Below are 18,237 nucleotides of genomic sequence, written 5' to 3' on the forward strand. Positions count from 1 at the left end.
GTGATTTGTGATTTCGGACAACGCCACCAATATTGGCCCTCATTCCGAGTTGTTCGCAGCAGATCATCGCATCGCAAACAACAAAAAATCTCAAACTGCGCATGCGCAAAAGCGGAAATACGCATGCGCAAAGCTAGCGATACGACACTTGTGCAGAATTCCTATACGAAAATCTGCTCGTAATACACAAACGAAAACAGGGAGTGACGGAGGCGAGGCAGAGGCACGGCTTCGCAATCCTACGAAATGGGCGTGAAAGTGGGCGGCTAGTGTGGGGGTATGCATCCAGCAGTAGGCGTGTTTTTGGCAAAAATGCGTATCCTATGGTAAAAGTACATAACAAATGTTCGCTATCTTGACGCAGCCAAAGAGTAAGTCTGCAGCTACTCAGCACTTGCGAAGTACTGTTACAAGTGTGTGTCTGCTCTAATTAGCAATTAATTAGCAACTGAATTCACCTGTTGAGCAATTACTCGCCAAACACTGCTCTTACAAAATAATACAAGCAGCAATTATATGGCCACTTAATATTTGTATTGTTACCACAAATAAATCTGACACACTCACAAATAAACAGAAATTTGGTTTGGTTCCGCACAGGAAAAATGTGGTAATGATGAACATAGATTAATACACAGATTGTAGAAAACTGTTCAGGGAATGACCAACGATACTAAGTTTAAATTTAAAGATTCTTAATGAAGACATCTAAATAATTATTTGAGTTGGTGGTGCTCCCAGAGTCAGTAATGGTTAAGCAAAGAGAAGAAAAAAGAAAGACTCTGTGTTGGGGCACGCTTAGAAATTTGAAATAAGTTTATTAAAACGTAACATTTAATTAATAACGAATAAAAGTAATGAGGAGTTTGATACAGAAAAATTGTTCAAGAACACAAAGTAAACATATATATTGACAGAAATCAGGATAAGCCTGATACAAAATTATGGGCACCTGTGGTGAAAAATATACTGAAAAACATAAAAAATTACAAAAAATTAATATTATTAAGGTGCCTGAGTTAATCAAAATTCAAAATTGGAGTAGAGGTAAATGATATGTACATATAATCACCGCAGTGATAGTTGTAGGTAAGCACCTAGTCTAAAACCTCATGAGAATAGATGAGAGGCACAAAGGTTCATAATTGAAATGTCAAATGACTGAGGGTAATCACCTGGTAGAGATTCTGTTTGCTAAAAGGCTAGATCCTTATAGATAACAAAGCATTTAAGATAAAAGTATGATTATTAAAGATACAAAAGAGCATTGATAAATAAGCCTAAAGGCAAAGCCAATTGTAGATAAACAGAAGGTTTGCGGGAAAGTTGGATAAGGAATAGGTAAGTTTCAGAAGTTGCTCTAACACTTCTGCTGTTTGTGATCAGAGGTCACAATCTTACTGCACCTGATATTCCCAAGAGGTCACCCTACTAGGTACTGATCAGGCTTATCAGCGCTTAGCTTCCAAGGTCGGATGAGGTTGGGCGTTGCTGCTGAAATATGGCAGTAATAAACACTAGGACACAAATGAGAGAGTGTAATGAGTAGTGAGCAACAAGGTACTTCTGCTGTCCAGTTTCTAGCGCAGATTCTCTGTTGCTGTGAGCATTGCAGAGAGTGGTCTCGCATCTGGATGAGAGGGTACTAAAAATAGAAGTGAGATATGCTCAGAATAGGGAGGAAACCCTGCCTTCTGCTGTCCACTGTCTTATATAGATATATAGCGGACAGTGGATGAGAGAGGTGGGTTAGGCTTACCTATTGAAAAAAAAGGTGGTGGGAAAATTAGAAGAAGGAGAAGAAATGGTAATGTGGTGAGATCACAAATTAACAAAAAATTAAGTAAATTATGAAATAAAACAATCATGAAATCAACGATTAATTGGAAAAAGGAAAGTAAACACAGGCTGCATGGTAAAGGCTTACCAAAATGGGTATAAGACCCTGTTTATGCAGAAAGGATTCTGCAAAAAAGTATTACATTTAAAAGGAAATACCAGAAAATGGTTTAGAACAATAATTAAGGATCAAAAATAGCAAACATGGAAAAAAAACAATATTGATTATATATCAGTATCAGTTAAATAACTGGAGTCCAAATGGGCACATACAATACCAGGGAGTCCCAAAAGTGATCTGAGCTAGAAAGAGTTCAGCATCACTGAGCACAGACGGACCGTTTCACCAGGGTGGCTTGTTCACTGTGTCAGGGCATAAGGAAAAAGCTGCTGTATTTAAGGCAGAGGAGGGAGGGAACTGGGAGGGCTTAACATCACTAGGGATTCCGATTGGTGGAAGTCCATAGTGACATCACCCTCATTTTAAATAGGGAATTGTGCTGATGAAAAAAAGGGAAACATCAAAGACATCAAAAACAGCAGAAGGCTGGCGAATGTTCTTACACCTGAAAGTGTAAATATAAAGTCATGAGGAGGTGGCTGCCGTATGAATAGTTCATTGAGATGTTCTGTATATCGGGATCCCGCGATCGCGTCAGACCGGAAGTGTCGTTCTTGGCCGGAAGTCATGTGGTCGCGTGCGTTCCGGAGTTTGCGTTTCAACTGGACGTCAAGCCGGAAGTAAAGTCATCCGTTTATGCTATGAGGCTGGAGTTGCTAGGTAACCGTTGTTAGATGGCCGGATATACGGAAAAAAGGTTTTATCACGGCTGGAAGTGTTGCAATGCATTCGTGCACTGTTAGTAGCTCATCTTATTGCAATAGTATGCATTAGTGTGGTGGATCTTCATGGCTTGGGTCACATAGGAAACACTGAAAAAATATAAAAATAATAATAATAATAATAATAATGATAAATAAATAAATAAATGGAAATATTGGATCTCCTAAAAACCGGGAGAGGGGAGAGAGACAAAGTGGTTAGTTAGAGTATTGGTTGCGGATGACACACTTATCGAGTACCACAGTCGATTTGTAAACTCCCCTATGGTATATAACCCATTTCCATAATAGCAAGGAGAGTGGGCTTCCCTGGGTGCGACTTCTAATCATCAGATGACAAAAAACTCCAAACGCTTCCATATGCAGTTCATATATACACATCATATCATGGATGCAGGTAAGTAAAGAGAAATCTGTATGTTTACGATCCCAATAGCCTATGCATAGGACTTAGGTCTCCATTATGAGGGACCCAGCTCCAACAGGATGATACGCACTTTGTTGTTTGTGTAGAATTACCACGTGCCTCACAACATCATTCACAGAGTCAAAAGATTCAATAAGTTTAAAAATTCCTATGCATAATATAATCAATTAAAGATATGGGATTGAAAAATATCATAAATCATTGATTTCAAAACAAATTTCATACCAATCAATATCCCTTATATGAAAGCAGGAAGATGATACAACACATTGATCATGCTTGAATTTTATAACCGTGTGAAGTTTATACATGCTTTGCAACACATCAAAAAGGACTGATTGTCATCCCAGTGTGGAGTTTGTATGTGCTCAAAACTTGTTCCAATGTATCCAGAAGTGAAAGTGTCATCCCAGTGTGGAGTTTGTATATGCTTCAAACCACAAAAATTGAATATGCAGTCACTTACTCTCAAGAGATGATAATAACCCCCTATGGGAGTTAATGCACAATTTTGAATATCCTATATCAATATTATATGTGCAGCATAAAAAATAATAATAATTGTCCTCAAATCACAGCTGGAAATAAATGACCTGTATCTTTCTCCATAAAGAATACCCTTTAATTGAAAAAGTGCATCAATAGAGACCACTTCATAGATGAATTTCCTTGATTGGAAATGGAAAGATACCGAGGTATAGGAAGGTGCAGACCTTCTGCTGTCTCAAACATCTGCATATAGCATCGAATGTCAGGATGAGAGGGGTCTGCCTCCTTCACCGCGGTATTGAAATAGGAGAAATAGAGGTACCTACTTCTGCTTTTCCAATGTTGCTGCTCAGAACCCTCTGTTACTACAGCATTGCAGAGTAGCCCGGCTGCTGGAATAAGAGAGTGTGTACATGGAAAGGAAATCACACAGTTATCCAATGGAGATAAAGGAGAGGCTAGTACCAAAGTACTTGAAGGGTTGAACCCTCTGCTTTCCCCATATCTGCTATCAGCATCGAATATTGGGATGAGAGGGGTCCATTCCCTTCACCTTGGTATGAAACAAGACAAGTAGAGGTCTCAATTCTGCTTTTCCAAAATTGCTGCTCTGTTATTATAATAAGTCATGAAGAAAAAACAAAAAAACCCTTGTTGTGTTTGATTTGTGAGATTTGATGTGCGGAGTCCCCAATAGGGAGAGCGGGAGAGGGTTTGTGGTAGGACTGAATAACCTGATGATATAAAAAGTGATTTGTTACATAAATGAATTAAAGTGTGGGAGTGGAAGTGAGAATAATGCTTAAGGTTGGGAACTGTGTGTAAAGAGAAGAAAGGGTAATAAGTGGGTGTGTGTAAGGCCGAGACACAAACCTAAAACTCCCACCCTCTACCTATTGCCGAAAATACATAAAAATATCAATGTCCCTCCGGGGCGCCCTATTGTATCTGGGCAAGGGGGCTTACTCGAAAAACCTAGTGTTTTTTTGGATCTACACCTGCGACAACATGTGCTCAATCTTCCCTCATACATAAGGGATACCACCGATGTACTTCAAAAATTAATCGTTGATTTCATGATTGTTTTATTTCATAATTTACTTAATTTTTTGTTAATTTGTGATCTCACCACATTACCATTTCTTCTCCTTCTTCTAATTTTCCCACCACCCTTTTTTTCAATAGGTAAGCCTAACCCACCTCTCTCATCCACTGTCCGCTATATATCTATATAAGACAGTGGACAGCAGAAGGCAGGGTTTCCTCCCTATTCTGAGCATATCTCACTTCTATTTTTAGTACCCTCTCATCCAGATGCGAGACCACTCTCTGCAATGCTCACAGCAACAGAGAATCTGTGCTAGAAACTGGACAGCAGAAGTACCTTGTTGCTCACTACTCATTACACTCTCTCATTTGTATCCTAGTGTTTATTACTGCCATATTTCAGCAGCAACGCCCAACCTCATCCGACCTTGGAAGCTAAGCGCTGATAAGCCTGATCAGTACCTAGTAGGGTGACCTCTTGGGAATATCAGGTGCAGTAAGATTGTGACCTCTGATCACAAACAGCAGAAGTGTTAGAGCAACTTCTGAAACTTACCTATTCCTTATCCAACTTTCCTGCAAACCTTCTGTTTATCTACAATTGGCTTTGCCTTTAGGCTTATTTATCAATGCTCTTTTGTATCTTTAATAATCATACTTTTATCTTAAATGCTTTGTTATCTATAAGGATCTAGCCTTTTAGCAAACAGAATCTCTACCAGGTGATTACCCTCAGTTATTTGACATTTCAATTATGAACCTTTGTGCCTCTCATCTATTCTCATGAGGTTTTAGACTAGGTGCTTACCTACAACTATCACTGCGGTGATTATATGTACATATCATTTACCTCTACTCCAATTTTGAATTTTGATTAACTCAGGCACCTTAATAATATTAATTTTTTGTAATTTTTTTATGTTTTTCAGTATATTTTTCACCACAGGTGCCCATAATTTTGTATCAGGCTTATCCTGATTTCTGTCAATATATATGTTTACTTTGTGTTCTTGAACAATTTTTCTGTATCAAACTCCTCATTACTTTTATTCGTTATTAATTAAATGTTAAGTTTTAATAAACTTATTTCAAATTTCTAAGCGTGCCCCAACACAGAGTCTTTCTTTTTTCTTCTCTTTGCTACACTCACAAATAATGCACTGTATTTTTTGTACAAATAAAAATTAACTGAAGTTAAATGCATGTTTTAATTATTTGTTTAATAATCTCAAATGTGACTAAACAAACTTATAAACTACATCAGCTAAATCATTTCGACATAGACATATTCCTTTGTACATACCAAATAACATGAGCACAATAATGCAGCCTACATTTAATGTGACTTAATATGTTTGTGTTAGTTTTTTTGGGGAATATGTGTCCATATCTAATACTATGGCATGTTGCCCCTAGTAACACAAGTTCCTTTTTTTTTTTTTATATGGCCAAGTGTTGTGCAAGGCATACAGATTTTAAATTACACTATGCAATGTTTGTCTTAATATTCTGATAGTTCCCTTGTTCCACAAATGTCAATATGCCATGTTCAAGTTTACAGGGCACAGTTTTCCTGAGTGCATAACCTTTAATAAAACACACAAACAATTGTAAAGTAGTTTTTTTTTACTTCAAAAAAAGAACAAAATCACCAACACAACATGGCTACAAATGAGCATCACATACAGAGATGGACATAGCAGCAAGCAGATGGCAGTGGCAAAATGCACATAGCAGAACCCTGTACTATGGTAACCCCATCTTCTGACAAACTATGATGTTTTAAATTAAGTAAGTGAACCCCCAGCCAGACTAAACTTTTAGGGGAACTGAGGTAGATTCCGGAACCAACACACAAACACAAACATACACAGCACGCTAGGAAGAGGAAGATGGCTCAGGTGTAGGCCCAAATAACTCACAGGCTACAATTTAAAGAAAACCTTTCACTTTGAGGGAGTTCTACATTCTGGCCACACAAGCCAAAATAAAAAAAAACATTGAGGCAACATGTAAAACATGGGTGCTGCCCATCTGGAGAGACATCACTTTCTCTTTTTTTCCCCGCCTGATGTAGTTCTTCTTGGCTTGGTCTGCGGAGCAACCTTCGAGGGCCCTGCCCAGTGGGATGTTCTTCCTGGGCAGGGGGAGGGGAGGGAGCTGATGTGGCTGGCTCTCTGCCACTGTGGGCAAGGGAGACAGTGATGTCCTGGAGCCCTTGCCGAATCGAATTGGCAAGTTCTTGGAAGGATGAGGCGAGTTGATCTTGGCCCTGCCTGATCTCTGCCAGACCTTGGCAGAGTTGAGCTACACCTTGCTCCACACTGGTTCTGTGCTCAGTGAGCCGGACAGGTATCTGGCTTACCTCCCGGAGCATCCTGTCCTGAAAAGCATTCAGGCTCTCACCATACCTGGCTATTTCAGTCAGGATTTCCGGGATAGCAGAGGGTTGGCCAGTTGGAATCCTGATGGGTGGGATTTGTGGTCCCACAGTGCCAGAGACACTAGGTCCCTCCACCTCAGCCTCAGCCACATAACCCTCCTGTGACTCTACCTGCTCACCCACCTGTGCTGTGTTATGTTCAAAGCAAATAGAAGAATGAGTGGGAAAAGAGTAGAAAAAAAACAATATGAGACTTTTGGATGCCAAAAAAATTTACATTACAAATATGTGTGTAAACTTACCTGGCAAGCCATGTGCATGGAGTATTTCAGGAAGGTCCGTGTCCATATGAGACACCCCAACCCCCTCCTCGTAGCTCACACAGTCCATCGCCATCTCCTCAAGATCTGTGTATTCCACAGTGGCAGCAGGACCTCCCCCTGTTGCCCTCGAGGCATTCCACTCCGCAGACCTCTTGCCCTTCAGGCGGGATTTGAAGTCGGCCCAACTACATATGTGGTGAAAAATAGGGGCACGGTAGAGTTAAATTATGAAAACCTGCTTTAATATATAGTACACATGTTATGCATTTGGTTGCTATAGGCAACATCACATCTAAGTAACTTTTTAAGAATACTTGGCACAGAAAATGGACTGGCAATATACACTTACCGTCTTCGAACTTCCTGCGAGGTGCAGACTATTGAGCCGACTTCATTAACAGAATCAGTGATGTCCCTCCAAATTCTGTCTTTGGTTGCAGCACCCATGTTTTTGGGTCCTCTATGTATTTTTTGCATGGCCTGTGTGACCAAAACCCGTAACTCCCTCTTAGTGAAGGCGGGCTGTCTTTTCTTTTTTTTGGAAGTAGCCTGTGAGCTATCGTCCGGACCTTCCTCACCATCTTCCTCTTCACTAGCTGCTTGTGTAGTTTGTGTTTGAGCTGCTAGTCCGGAATCACCCTCAGTTTCCCCACTAGCTATGTCTGGCAGATGATTCACTCCTAACTCCTGGGTATCAGAAGATGGAGTTTGTCTAGTACTGTGTCCTGCTATTTCTAACTCAGCATTGCCAAAGTCAAGCATCTGCCTCCGCAGTGCTATGCGTCTATGTGCTAAAGCTGCCATCTGCTGCTGCACCTCGTCCATCTCTGCTGCCATCTGCTCACGAGTAGCCATGTTGCTGGTGGCATGTGTCTATGCACGAGTGTTTAGCTATTTATAGCTGCGTGTGGTTTCTGGTGCGGAAATCCGCGCAGGTGTATATTATGCAAATTGGGCCAGTAATTGTTGCACTGGCTATATAAACGCCCTGCATGCAGCCTGTGTGTGTGTGGGTGTATGCTGAAAATTACTGAAGCAAGGTGGACATTTCTGAGTGAGCACATTTCTGAGTGAGTTTTGCGAGTATTTTATATTGTTTCAGTACAGTTTTTTATGTAATGTTCTCCTTTTCATGTATGTTGTGTAAGATTGTTGTATACAATGGTTTTTTTAAAAAAAAAATTGAATGTAAACAACAATATTTATTTTATTTTTGTGTCATTTTCTGTTAGGCTTGTGCATCTGTTTACCATAAAAATACCACACCATCTGATCCTAAAAAACCACAAATTTGTGACTTTGTGTAGCTGTTTGTTCCTGCAAAATGTGGTGAGTAAACAGATTGTTACACTTAGTTGTGTTTTTTCTAAGGGCAAAAATAGGGCAAAAAAAATGTGTGTGTTGTTTTAAAAAAAATATATATATATATATATATATGTGAAGACTAATATGTTTATGATTTGAAGCCATATCTCAATGATGTGTGTGTGTGTGTGTGTGTGTGTGTGTGTGTGTGTGTGTGTGTGTGTGTGTGTGTTCGCGGGTGCGAATCTCCGGTGTGTGTGTGTCCGCGGGTGCGAATCTCCGCCCATGAGAACTGTACAAACTGTCCTGCACATTAATGAACACATATCAATAAAGTTTATTACAGATGCCACCATGCAATTACAACCAATCACATGCCACCACACACTATAAATATAAGCCCATATATGGAAAACGCCATTGCCATCATGCGTGCAGCAGCTTTTACCCGCCGCGAGCTGTGCGTTTAGTTAGCAGTAATGGACCGCCACGTAGGACGCACAGGGCACTTTATCCCAAATAGGGTAAAGCGCGAGGCCTACGCGGAGGTCCGCCGCTTAGTGAGAACCCGCGCCCGAAGCAGGAGGACCATCATTCAATTGGAGAGGCGCTGGAGCGACCTCCGCAGGCGCACGCCGGACCTGTTGGTGGAGCTCCGCCAACAAATCCGTGATATACGTAGGTGCAGTAAGTAAAATATTACAGTAAATAACACTGAGAATTTTAGCATAAACTTTGCCTACTTTCACTAAGTGAGTGTGAAAATTTGCACAATTACAATAAACTATTGTAGAATAAACATCACACAGTGTGTGTGGGTAGGGCAAGCAGTAATGACTGTGTAGCAAGGTGCTTCTGCAAAAGTGAATGTTGTTGTGCAGAGTTGCTACACAGCCTGTCAACTTAACCCAATAACTTGCTCAGTGGGTTTAATTTTATAATATGGGAGGTTTTTTGAACTGGTGATGTTGCCTATATCAAACAATCAGATTCTATATATTATCTGATAGAAGCAGCTTAACAAATGTTACGTATAATTTGATTTGTTGCTATGGGCAACATCACCAGTTTTAACATTAAAAGAACTTATTAATGTTACCCCTGTCTCTTTAACATGGGACAGAACAAAGTAATAGGAATATGCTGATGTTATAAATTTTTATGCTACAACCTAAATATTACATATGTCATTCTAGGGCGAGCACAACGGCAAGCTGCTGCTGCTGCTGCTGCTGCTGCTGCTGGGAGCCCACACCAGTCCCCTTCTCAGTCCCCTTCTGTCGCCCCATCCCCCTCTCCTTCCCAGTCCCCTTCTCAGGCCCCCTCCCCATCTGTTGCCCCATCCCCCTCTTCTTCCCAGGCCCCTTCTCAAGCCCCCTCCCCTTCTGTTGCCCCATCCCCCTCTTCCCAGGCCCCTTCTCAGGCCCCCTCCCCTTCTGTCTCCCCATCCCCCTCTTCTTCCCAGGCCCATTCTCAGGCCCCTCCCCTTCTCCAGCCCACTCCCCCTCTCCGGCCACCTCCCCATCTCCCGCCCACTCCCCCTCTATGGCCAACTCCCCCTCTCCGGCCCACTCACCCTCTCCGGCCCAATCCCCCTCTCCGGCCCAATCCCCCTCTACGGCCCACTCCCCCTCTCCGGCCCAATCCCCCTCTCTTTCCCAATCCCCCTCTCCGGCCCAATACCCCTCTCTTTCCCAATTCCCTGCTCTGCCCCCTCCCCCTCTTTGTCCCAAACCACCTCTCCACCACCCTCACCCTATCAATCTCAACCACCCTCTGTAAGGTCCTCCCCCTTCCATCCTCTTTCACAAATCGACCCTCCATCCCCCATCCTGCCTCCTTCCCCCATCCAGCCTCCATCCCCCAGCCAGCCACCTTCGCCGCCATCAGAATGTGCAACAGAGGCCCCGGAGCCACTTGAGGGAGGTGGGCAAGTGGCAGAGGAGAGTAAGTTCACTCACATTGTTTTTATTTTTTTTAAAGTATTTTACGACACATTCAAATAAATGCAGTGTTGTACTGTGGCCAATCTTTTGTCAAGGTTAAATGCTTGTCTTCTTCATCATGGTATGGATGATGCATTTACATTTGTGTGAGGAACATTATATGTACAGTGTCTACATCTGCAATGTTGAGGATGCCCACTCTGGGTCGCCAATCACTATGTCGACAGGTTTGCCTGCACAACAGGGTTTGTATGTGAAACATTATATGCCAAACATTTAGACCTGAGTGGTACTTTTTGTGTGGTTTTACTTTTACAATTGTGCCTGGTTATTGCAATATTTGCACATTAAAGTCGCAGGAGTCACTTTGTTAGGCAGGCTAAGGACACAGTGATTTGTATTTTGAAAGTTACACTCCTACTATTTAGGCATTTTACTTTTTGAAAGCTGTTAGACCTTATGTTGTAAGGCAGGCTTTCATGGAGGGTGGGCATGCTAGGATATGTGGTCCTTCTGAAGATGTGGATATGCAGTGTGATGATGCAGGACTAAAAACAACAAAGAAAAGACTGCTTCACTCCAGATGTGAATGAATCCCTGCATGAGGCTACATTTACTAAGATGGTATTACTATTTAAGTTGGGATGTTGCCCATAGCAACCAAGCAGATCATACTTTTCATTTATTTTGCACCTTCTACAAGATAATATGTTGAATTTGATTGGTTGCTATGGGTAACGTCCCATCTAAAATATAACTCCCATATTACTGTATGTACCCCATGGTGTTGTACACTTTGTTTAAAAAAAAACACCAAAAACCTTGATGAGCAGGCTTGTGTGTTGTTCTGCTAATGTTTTCTCATTAAAACATCCATGATGTAGTTACTTGGCCATTAAAGCAGGCCTGCCCAAACTGCGGACCTCCAGCTGTTGAGAAACTACACATCCCAGCATGGCCAGACACAGCTTCTGCATTCTCTGACAGCAAAACTGGGTCAAGGCATGCTGGTATATGTATTTTCCAGACAGCTGGAGGGCCGCAGTTTGGACATGCCTGCATGTGTTTGTATAATAGGTAATGTGAAAAAGTTAGTAATGTTTATTTTGCATTAATTTCAGATGTTGCGGTTGGAGATCCCATAAGTTTGGTAGGAATTCTGGCAAACATGCGCCAGCAACTTATAAATTTGCTGCAAAAATTTGTTTAAAAAAAAAATTCTATTATAAAAAAAACATTTTTATTAAAAAACTACAAATAAATATTTTTGTTTCAAGTTAATCGGGTGTTGTGTTTATTTATGCAATAAAGGAACTGCAGATTGGATAGCAGAAATTGGTTAGCTTAAACATTTCAGACATGTAACTTAAGAATGTGAATTTAAAATTAAAACCGAAAATAAAAAAACAAAATAGTTAGGAGCTTATTGATTAAAAAACATGTTAACACATTTATTCACACACTACACCGCTACACTAAAAAAAAAAAAACCATTTACCACATCTATATTTTAAATTACTTATTTTTAATGTGGATTGCCAATTACGCATACAAAGTGTTCTTCAGGTATTATTTAAAGACTTAATTGGTCATGACCATTAATAATCATTACACTAATTGGATTCGTAATTGAGGAAGGCTTGTGGAGCCTTATTTAACTTAAAAGAAAAAAACCCATTGCTGTGCGTTTTTTTAGCAAAAATGTGTGCAATTTTAAGAGGAATGTGTAAATCTATGAGAAGTTAGGATTTTTACAATGAGGTTTGTGGTATTGCGATGGGTTCGCATTAGTGCGATGTCATTTGGCATACGCCTACTTTGTGTACTACTGCGTACGAAATTGCAAAAATACGTTGGGGGCGGATATTCGCTATTGTGCAACGTATTCGCAATTTTGCTAATATGTTGTGCGAACGAAAAATTTAGCGATCAACTCGGAAATCACCCCCATTGTGCGTACATTACATCTGGGCAAATTCCCACACGTCCCATGTTTTGCACATACAATTAATTTGGTGGTGCAGAATTTTTTAAAAAATGCCGGGCGTGCAGGAGATGCTGCCAGTGGCCCGAAAAATTGCGGGCCACTTTCGACATTCAGCCACTGCATGCCAAAGACTGGAGAGCCAGCAAACACTCCTGAACCTACCCTGCCATCACCTTAAGCAAGAGGTGGTAACGAGGTGAAATGTAACGCTCTATATGCGTCAGAGGATAGAGGAGCAGCAAAAGGCCATTCAAGCCTATACATCCACCTATGATATAGGCAAAGGAGGGGAAATACACCTGACTCAAGCGCAGTGGAGAATGATTTCCATCTTGTGCAACTTGCCACATGTGAAGTCAGTTCAGACACTGCCAGCTTAAGTCAGGTCATTCCCCTCATCAGGCTTTTGCAGAAGCAGCTGGAGAAATTGAAGGAGGAGCTAAGATGGAGTGATTTCGCTAAGTATGTGGGACTTTTGGATGGAGCCCTTCATTCGCTTTGCCAGGATTCAAGGTTTGTGAATCTGTTGAAAGCAGAGCAATAAATTTTGGCCACGTGCTCGATCCTAGGTTTAAACCTAGTTTGTATCTCTGTTTCTAGCAGACACAAGTCTGTAGAGGTGCAAAGACCTACTGGTGAGAAAGTTATCAACTCAAGCGGAACGTGACCTGTCAACAGCTGCTTCAATTTCTCCCGCAACTGGGGCTGCGAGGAAAAGGATAAAATTTCCTAGCCCACCCGCTGACAGTGATGCAGGGCAGTCAGGAGCAAGTATTGACATCTGGTCTGGACTGAAGGAGCTGCCAACAATTACTGACATGTCTACTGTCACTGCATATGATGCTGTCACCACTGAAAGAATGGTGGAGGATTATATCAGTGACTGCATCCAAGTAGGCATGTCAGACAGTCCGTATGTATACTAACAGGATAAAGATACAATTTGGAGGCCCTTTCACAAACTGGCTTTATTTTGCCTAAGTTGCCCCCCTCCAGTGTGTACTCCAAAAGAGTGTTTAGTGCAGCCGGTCACCTTGTCAGCAATCGGCGTACGAGGTTACTTCCACAAAATGTGGAGAAGATAATGTTCATCAAAATGAATGATAACTTCCTCCAGAAAGACCTTTGCCAGCAATTGCCTCCAGAAAGTACACAGGGACCTGTGATGGTGGATTCCAGTGGGGACGAATTAATACTCTGTGAGGATGAGGATGTACATACTGAAAGGGGTAAGGAATTGGAGGATGAGGACGTCATCTTGCCTCTGTAGCGCCAGTTTGTGCAAGGAGAGATTAATTGCTTCTTTTTTGGTGGAAGGGTTAATTGCTTTTTTTGTGGGGGCCCAAACAAACCAATTATTTCAGCCACCATCATGTGACAGACCCTGTCGCTGAAATTATTGGTTTGTTAAAGTGTGCATGTCCTGTTTATACAACATAAGGGTGGATGGGTGGGCTCAATCTTGGTTTTCTTTTTTTCCTTTGCATTATGTGCTCTTTGGGGCCTAGCTTTTAAAACTGCCATCCTGTCTGCCACTGCAGTGCCACTCCTAGATGGGCCAGGTGTTTGTGCCGCCCACATGTTTCGCTTAGCTTAGTCATCCATCAACCTTGGTGCACCTCTTTTTTTCCTTTGCATTATGTGCTCTTTGGGGCCTAGTTTTTAAAAATGCCATCCTGTCTGCCACTGCAGTGCCATTCCTAAATGGGCCAGGTGTTTGTGCCGCCCACTTGTGTCGTTTAGGTTAGTCATCCAGCGACCTCAGTGCAACCTTTTGGCCTAAAAACAATATTGTGAGGTGTTCAGAATAGACTGGAAATGAGTGGTAATTAATGTTACTGAGGTTAAAAATACCATAGGATCAAAAATACCCCTAAATTCTATGATTTTAGCTGTCTTTATGTTTGTTTTTTTAAATTATCCAAAACCAAAACCAAAACAAAAAACCTGAAAAGGTGGTTTTGACAAAACCAATCCAGATCCAAAACACGAGCGGGAATCCAGTTCCAAAACCAAAACACGAAAAGTGTCTGCCGCACATCTCTAATATATATATGAACACACACACACACACACACACACACATACATAATTTACAGAATTTTATAGATAGTGCTCTCAGCCAGTCTACAGGGATTGGAGCATACGGTGTCTCAGGGAGTTTTGCACCTGTTTGCAATGTAATATTGTTAAGAAAACAGTTTCAATAAAATTTTTATTACTTAACTGTTCTTAAAGGAATAATAAAAATGTGGGTGTGGATTGTTCACCTAGAGTAGCCATCATAAACAGTTGGTAAAATATCATCATACTTTAGAAAATTGGATCTGAGATATTACAGAAAGCTCAAACTGTTATTGACAGTATGTCACCACCCTCTGCAAGATCATAGGACTTGTACAGCTGTATATGAAAACATCAGTTGGCATAGAACAGCTGTGCAGGCCAAGGCAGTAAGCAATGACTATCAATCTGCTGCATCAGAGAATGTAGGATAGAGAAGCACCGCCCCGCCCCCTCCAATATGACATCAACAGTTGTTCCAGTTCCAGTTATTATTTAGGTCAGTTATTATTTATAGCCTTCATATAGATGTACACTGTCAAGCACTGGCTCTATTTCTTTCTTCTTAACAAGCTTGTTGATGAAGCCAAAAATATGGAACCTTTTATCAATAAAAAAAAGGACTGCCGTATATATTTATATTTTATTGCACAGCATAAAACAGATTGCTTCACCTCTAGATAGATCCATCTGCAATACTCAAGTTTCATTCTTACCTTTTGTGTCAATCATGATCTTTATTTTCCATGCAATTTTATCAACTGTCAAGTTCAGACATTAAACTATAGATTTAGAAAAACTTGCATTAGGAAATGGTAAGAAAATAGTGTCAGCTTTTCTGATACTATCTGTATGAAATAACACATTGTTATGAAGTCTGAAATCAAATGCAGGGGATTATAAATCTGGATGGAATAGGGAAACTTTTATAAACAACCAGCTCAACATAAAATCGCTGTTGTGTCAGAATTTGAAATAATATGTAGTTATATTTATCTATAATCTTTCACATATTTAATAGGCTAGAAGAGTGTGTATGTACAGTATATATATATATATATATATATATATATATATATAAAACTAGGCTTCATTGTGCCCTATGGGCGCTCTTCACACCGTTGCAAGGGCTACGCCCCCTTAACCTCTGCATGCCTTTCTGGAGTTCAATTTTTTTGTTATATGGAGTATTACCTGCGTTCTTAGTTTTGTTAGTGGTTAAATATTGCAAGATCAAAGGGCGTCCGATGGTGAAGGGGGAGTAGCCCCTTGCGACTGCGTGAACAGCGCCTGCTGGGCACCATGTACAGAATGTAGCAGGTGCGGGGAGACTGCGGATGGGGGAGGGTGTCTGTAGATGCTGCGGGTGGAGGGGGCGGATGCGGGGGGGGGTGCGCAGATGGGAAGGGGATTGGGAGGTGCTGCGGGTGGGTGAGGGGCAGGCGAGTGGGGTCCGTGGATGGGGAGGGGGTCCGAAGGTGCCATGGGAAAAGAGCGGGGGTCCCGTGGGTGGGGGAGGGGCAGGTGCGGTGGAGCTGCGGGTGGGGGAGGGGCGAGTGTGGGGGTGACATGGGGGGGAGGGGCGGGGGTGCCACGGGTGTGAGTGGGACGGACGCAGGGTTGTCCATGCCTCTGGTCCATGGCTTGAACCATGTAATGTCCTCAGCTGCTGCGCCCCAGACCTGCTCGGGGTGTTGGACTGAGGAGCGGAAGATATAATGGTAGGTATCCAGGGTGGCTGGCTGCTGCAGGTGAGGTGTGCGGTGGGGTGAGCTGGCTGGCGCAGGTTCCTGATCCCCGGGTTATGCAGCTGAGCAGTCCCCCATGCAGCATGGTGCACAGAGAGGGGCTGTGCCTGGAGAGCTGTGCCCCGGGCAGAGCGTCAGCCAGGGAGAGCGCTGTGCCTCAGCCCCCTGTGCCTGCAGCCATGCTGGGACAGACGTCTTACACCAGAGAAAGTGAATCCTGGGCTAGTTGTTCATTTACCCACCTCCTATATAATTGGCCAGATCTGTGACTCCGCCGAGTGTTATACACACAGGCACAGATACTCAAACAGTCTGGACTAGAAAGGTAAATATGCATCCAACGGCGTTTCGGGGCTTTACCCCGTCGTCAGGGACAAAGTGTTCACAAAAAGCACAAATCAGAACATGCTTATATACATTGACCAACACCTGTTACACGTTAAATTAAACAGAAAAGGTGCTCACCTGACCGGCGTGTTCAGCTTCCGCCACCCCCGTACACTCCAAGGAGGGTGCGCTTGAAGATGACATCAGCCGTCATCGCCTGGACACGTGACCATAACACAGAAGGCTTGTTGCTAGGTGACTGGATACAAAACACAAAACACAAAAAGATACTTTCAGACATGAAGCTGTATCCACCTTAATGAAACATTTTATATACCCCTTGATGAAGTCTGTGTGACGAAACGCGTTGGGCAACCTGACAGTGACCTACATCCAGTTAAGTTATAATTCTTTTATTTGTTCTTTTAACTGGTAATATACGTAGAACTGTGTAAATTGTTTTTATCCCATTTTTTAAAGAGACCTGTTATTTTTATGCAACAAATTTTATGTGAATACCCTATTTTATGTGAATAAATTGTTCTTATATTCTATACCTTTTATTGTGAGTTTTTAAGACACCATTGGTCGCTATTCCCCCTCCCCCCCTTTCTTTTAAATATATATATATATATATATAAAATAAGTGATGTGCCGGGGGGGGGGGGGAGGGGGGGAGGCAGGGCCTTTCCCGTCATACTAACGTTTGTGCCAGAGTTCTGACTGCATTAAGTATATGAAAAATACAAAGAATATGTTTGAAATATCTTCTTGCATTATTCTAATCATTTTTATAGTCAAAACTCTGGAGTAAAAAGTCTACGGCAGGTGAGGCAGTGCCTCACCTGTGTATCTTTTCCACACATCTCTGATCAAAACTCACCAAATGTCCAGGAGTTTATACTGCTGCACCTTTGTATAATGCCCACATGTACCCTTTGGCTCCTATAATTAGAGATGAGCGGATTCGGTTTTACTCGGATTTACTCAGTTCTCAAAACGGCATCTGATTGGCTTTTTTTCATTCATTCAGATCTAGGATGTGTTATTTTAGTGTTCCTTTTATTTTTTTGAGCAGTGTATATATGTATATATATATATATATATGCAATTCTGGTCGGCACTCTTCCATAAAAATATCACCATGCCCTGGTGCCCTCCTAGGTGTATTGCACACCAATGATACAGAGAGTCAACTGGTGGCACTCTTGGGACTTGCAAGTCCCAAGAGTGCCACCAGTTGACTCTCTGTATATATATATATATATATACACACATATATATATATATATATACACACATATATATATATATATATATATATATATATATACAGTATAAATCTCTCTCTCTCTATATATATATATATATATATGTATATTATATAGGGAGTTTTGAAAGTCGCACGGCAGTGAGTGTGCTGTCTCTGGGTGCAGATCTCCTCTGCAGGTGTTGGAGTCCAGAGAATGACTACACTTAGGCCCTCATTCCGAGTTGTTCGCTCGGTAA

At 41.7% G+C, this 18,237-nt stretch overlaps 2 pseudogenes; one reads left to right on the plus strand and one right to left on the minus strand.

The window, feature by feature from the left end:
• Window positions 1–1,394: 1,394 nt before the first annotated feature.
• LOC134933394 (5S ribosomal RNA) lies at window positions 1,395–1,513 on the minus strand (annotated as a pseudogene).
• Window positions 1,514–5,029: 3,516 nt separating this feature from the next.
• Window positions 5,030–5,148, plus strand: LOC134933404 (5S ribosomal RNA; annotated as a pseudogene).
• Window positions 5,149–18,237: the final 13,089 nt, after the last annotated feature.

Source organism: Pseudophryne corroboree, chromosome 1, assembly GCF_028390025.1.
Source record: "Pseudophryne corroboree isolate aPseCor3 chromosome 1, aPseCor3.hap2, whole genome shotgun sequence".
NCBI lineage: Eukaryota > Metazoa > Chordata > Amphibia > Anura > Myobatrachidae > Pseudophryne > Pseudophryne corroboree.